The sequence below is a fragment of the Elaeis guineensis genome, chromosome 4 (genome assembly GCF_000442705.2).
Source record: "Elaeis guineensis isolate ETL-2024a chromosome 4, EG11, whole genome shotgun sequence".
In the NCBI taxonomy this organism is placed as follows: Eukaryota; Viridiplantae; Streptophyta; class Magnoliopsida; order Arecales; family Arecaceae; genus Elaeis; species Elaeis guineensis.
In genome coordinates, this window is record NC_025996.2 from 131,353,248 (window position 1) to 131,358,755 (window position 5,508).

At 31.9% G+C, this 5,508-nt stretch overlaps 1 pseudogene; it reads left to right on the top strand.

The window, feature by feature from the left end:
- Positions 1-959: 959 nt before the first annotated feature.
- Positions 960-4,018, top strand: LOC140857401 (uncharacterized; annotated as a pseudogene).
- Positions 4,019-5,508: the final 1,490 nt, after the last annotated feature.

The window sequence follows — 5,508 nt, forward strand, 5'->3', positions numbered from 1 at the left end:
CATGAATACCCTCACTTATAAATAATTTTTTTACTTAGATAAAATTTATTTATTAAAAAAAATTAAATTTATTTTCTCCTTCTAAAATTATTCTTCTCTATTTGATCATTTTCTATATGATGATTGATGTTTATTTATAATGATTATGAATTAATTGATCTTACTCTACAAATGATTATACCATCATATATTATCCAATCGTCTATTTATTTCTATACTATTAGTGGAAAGCATGGCACATGAAATATTGATGTCGAGCAAACAAAAATTAGAACAGCATGCAAGATGTTTTCAGCATGCTACAGGATACTTCATGAGCAAGTTTGAGTTGCCGCCAAGCAACATAAAAGAATACGATTAGAAATTTAGAACTTCCTCCCAGTATTTGATATTTAGAACTAGCAGTAACCTCCTCCTTGACAAGGGGCAACACAAAAGAGAATATCTCAACAAGCTCCTAGCATTTGGTATTTAGAAATAAAAGTTTATAACATGCTATGCCAACAACAAGATTGATCAGTCTAAGGATTTTAGAGGGAGATTATTTGAATTTTACACCAATACATCATCAAATATATAGAGAAAAATCTCAAAAAAAAAAATACTTAAGAATTGATTCTCTAAATATAACCAGTTGTTTTATTCACATGAATGCTCATTGTTTGTTTTAAGTAGCCATATGAAAATATCGTTGATTACATGAAAATATCAAATCATTATTTCAGAAAAGAAAAAATATTGAAAAAAAGTAATGCTATTGAAAAACTATTCAGAAAATAAAAATACCAAGTCACACAACTTGAGTTTCAACCATGTTCATTTGTAATCTGATTTTGTTGGTCAAAATTAGCTTCTATGATAATGTAATCTAATATGCATCGTTTGCATTTGATTTGTGATGCAATGTTACAATGGCTAGTTCAAGAAGAGTTAAATAATTTTATATTGGCCCAATAAATATGGTGAATGGAAGATGCTATTTCAGTCATTACGTCAAGGTTATGGATATACTTATGGAGTCTATGTTCGAAGAGCAGGGGATAGAGGTGGCTACAACTTCATTTAGCCATTTGCTCCAGCTTCCATAAATCAAGTAGAGCAGGTCATTATTGGATTGCATTGTTATTCTTCTGGGATGATGAGAAGGAGGATTTTAGGTTGGGTAGGACTATGGTTCCTTTTGTGGGGACTGACATTGCTCTCATCCTTGGTTTGAGGGCTACGAATGATAAAGTTGAATTGTATAGAGAGGGGAGAGTTCATTCGGACCTCATTATCCGATTTTTGATGGTAACCATAAAAAGACTACTAGGGATTTAATTAAAAATAAATTGATGTCTCTTATTAGAAAGTCTAGATTGCAGGATGTAGTGGACTTTACTAAGTATTAGGTTCTTTATTTTTTTATAACTATTTTTTTTTTCAACTGTACGCTACCATGTTCCAAAGGCATTATATCAATATCTTGATGATTTAGATCATCTAGGATCATATAGTTGGGGTTTGACAGTTTTTTCTTTTCTTTGACAGTAGATTCCTAATCTAGCAGAGAGTGTGCACATAAAGAATGCGATTGGAAGAGGCTCTGCTGGCTGTATAGATGGATATATGGTAGCTCTAGAGGTAAGCTTATCTATGTTTACTTTCAATTTAATTATTTGATAGTTAATTTAATATGGTAGTAGTTACTTTAACATTGTATACAATTAGTCTAGCATGGTACGTAGTTAATATAGAATGGTATACAGTTAATTTGTTATGGTGCACAGTTAATCTATATTGGTACATAATTAATTTATATTAGGATACAATTAATTTATTATAGTACATAATTAATCTATATTAGTATATACTTAATCTATATTGGTACATAGTTAATCTATTATGATATACAGTTAATTTATTATAGTATACAGTTATTCTATATTGGCGCACAGTTAATCTATATTGGTATATAGTTGATTTATTATAATACACAATTAATCTATATTGATACAGAGTTAATCTGTTATGATACACAGTTAATCTATATTGGTACACAATTAATCTATCATAGTGCATAGTTAATCTATTATGGTATATAGTTAATTTAACATTATTTTGGTATGGTATATAGTTTATTTATTATGATACATAGTTAATCTAATATTGATTTGGTTTGATATATAGTTAGATTCCTCTAAAATATAATACTTATATTGTCTTTTTTATGCAGGCATGGGCTGTTGAGCATGCCAACAGTCTACTTGAAAAGCATAGACTACCATTTATTTATCTCTATTTTTTGCGTTGGAGCAAAGCCCTATTCCCTCGCAAGATGGAGGTGATCACCGAAGCTATTAAGAAATTAAAAAGATTTGAGGTATTAGTTTTTGTATATTTGACATCATATGCATTTCAATTGAAGCATAACTATTTTTTTTTTGTTCTTGACAGGTGATCCAAAGAATAGAGCCTAAGAAGTATGAGGCACACCTCCTATCACAAGGAAGGCCACAGGAGCCGGTTCCGATATGGGGACAAGCATGTATAAAATTTATTTTTTTTTTATTTTTTGTACTTCATATTAGTTACATAACTCACATATTATTTTCTATTTGACACACATATGCTATGTGCCTGCACACACTAAAGTCCACCTCGCACACATTTATAATGCATTTGTAGATAATTGATATTCTGCTACATTTTTTTTAATTCTTTGTAGTATGTCATTGTCTTCATATGATATACATTTATTTTCATTTGACACATAGCTGTCATTTGTTGGCATGCTGTTTAACACACTATATTTAAATGGCATACTTAAAATTTTACTATGTAGGAACACGTATAACTCCTCACTACACATTAATTATTGCATACAATCTTGAAGATTTTTTGTGATTTTTCAAGTTCTATCATCTAGCCAGCCCACACGACATTCAATTAATGCTTTGGAGACACATATGGCAGTAGTTGAGAGGTCCTTGATTAGTCATGATTTTCACTTAGAAGACCTCCAACCCATTGAGGATGTCGCAACGAAGGATGCACGAATTCTTATCTTCGATAGAAGACTTTCGTGCATCGAGAAGATGCTCCACGATAAGAGTTTAATACCGGCAGATGACATTACATGCATTAATACAGATCATTCTGAGGTGAGTACAATGATGTAGTTGTAATATAAAAATTTGGAAATGATGTTATTTCTGACCTAATTAATCTTTATTATTAGGTAAGGGCAAAGCATTCTTTTATATGTGAAGAACCGCACTCAGCTGAAGTGGACCCTACTATACCTCATACTAGTGAAGTGGTGGAGGTAATTTTCATTAATTTGTAGTTAAAGATATGATCCTTTTATTATAATATGAATGCTTATTGTGCCTAGCATTTTTTTCTTATTAGGTCAGTTTCGTGGCTGAAGTGGAGTGCAAGAAAGAATATGCCACCGTGAAATATGTATCTTCATTATGTAGGCGAGTAAAGATAGAAGCTCGCGACACAAAGTCCACAGTGAAGAGAAAGGCCATAACATACCTTCCTAAGACCTACAAATGCGCAAGGAAGAAACAACAAGAGAAGAACATAGGTGAAGAAAGCACAGTCTTACCCATCAGCACGAGCGATCCAAATACTCATCAGTCTTCATTTTTGGAGCTTATCACTATTTCACTGATAGAGCTAAGTCAATCAGTTAAGGACCAAAGAGATCCATCCCCCTGGAGAGATTTAGAAATCATTTAATGTATTAATTATTAAATCACCATGATAGTTTTTTTCTTTGTATCGTGTGCTTATATGACATATATATATTAAACATTCAATATGCTTGCTCAAAATCTTTCTTATATTTCATCATTTTTAGCATATTCGAGATTCTACTACATTAAGGAAGCTAGAGGTTGTTGATGATGCAGATCCAATTATGGAAGAGATGAATGAGCTCACCCTAAAGGACTCTATGCTCCAAAATGACAAAGAATATGAAGATAATAATGATGATAAGGGTGAAAAACAGCAAGATCAATAAGAGCAAGCACAAGATACAAATAATCTTCCAAAAGAATGGAGGTATATCCACAACCATATAAAGAAACTTATAATTAGTGATCCTACACATGGGATAAGAATTCATTCTTTACTTAGATTAAGCAACAACTTGAGAACTTTGGTGTGAAACTTAATAATATTTTCATAAGATGTGATAATATTAGTGTAATTAATCTAATTAAAAATTTAATCCAACACTCTAAATCTAAGCACATTGAAATAAAACATCATTTCACAAGAGAATATGTACAAAATAATAATATGATGATTGATTTTGTATGCTCGAAAAAGTAATTATTGGATGTTTTTATAAAATCTTTGAATGAAGATAGAATTTATAAATTTAGAAGTGAACTAAAAATTTTAGATCCTTATATTTAATGAATTCTTATTGATCTCCACTCTTTTCCTTAAATTCCCTTAAATCAATCCTATTAAGCCTTATTTTCATTGATTTAAGCTCAAATTCTCTATTGTGCATGATCATCCTTAAATTTTTCATCTTTTTCTCCTTGTTCAAAATTTTTTTGATGAATTTGGCCTCTCTATCTAAATGGGGCAGCCCCTAAGTCGTCCCATGAGAAAGGGAAGCCCCATAAGGGCATTTTAGTCTTCTCCCTAAGGCTGATGGGACACCCTATTTTTCTTTGGAAAAACCCTTTTCTACATCCCACGAACTGACCCCTCCATCGAAAACCAGCCTCTTCTTCCTCTTCCTACTGTCCGATCCTTTCTTCCTTTAGAAAATCCTACAATCTAGCCTCCATCTTCCTCAAATATTTTCAAATCCCTCTTTAAATCAGTAGGATCTCTCATCTATTATCCTTATTTGGGACTGAAATCATTTAATTTTGATGCTCCCTCTTGCCGCAAAACCCTCTCCTCACCAAAAGGTCTTTCTCTTCTTCTCTACCTCAAAGCTTATTCTCCCACCTTTTCTTCTATAGAAGTTAGTTTCTTACACCCTTTTTGGCCGAGACTATCTCTCCATTGCTCTCCCAATGGCCTCGAGGTTGAGGCTCCCTCAAAGAAGGAAATCCACCCATGTGCTTGAAGAAGAACAGAGGAAGAAGAAAGGTACTTCGACTCTTATTCCATCTTTCCCTCTAGTTATTCTGAGCTAGGTACCCATCTCTGTAAGAAAAGTTGAGTTAGAAAGAAATATACATTTTAATTTCTTTGAAAGGGAAGGTTTTTCAATTGGAGAAAAGATCAAAAGACAAGGTTGGAGTTTTTACTATATGCTTAAGGAAACAATCTATGATGATCTCACTAGAGAGTTTTATTAAAACTTTATTTATCATGATGGAATTGGTAGATCTTCAGTTAAGGGTGCAAAAATTATTTTAGATCTATATCTGTTGGATGTATGCCTTAGAAGCCAATCTTGACTAACACATTTTATATCTCTAGAACATGATTTTATATTTATTGAGTAGTTATATTACTATTCATATTTATGTGTCTATG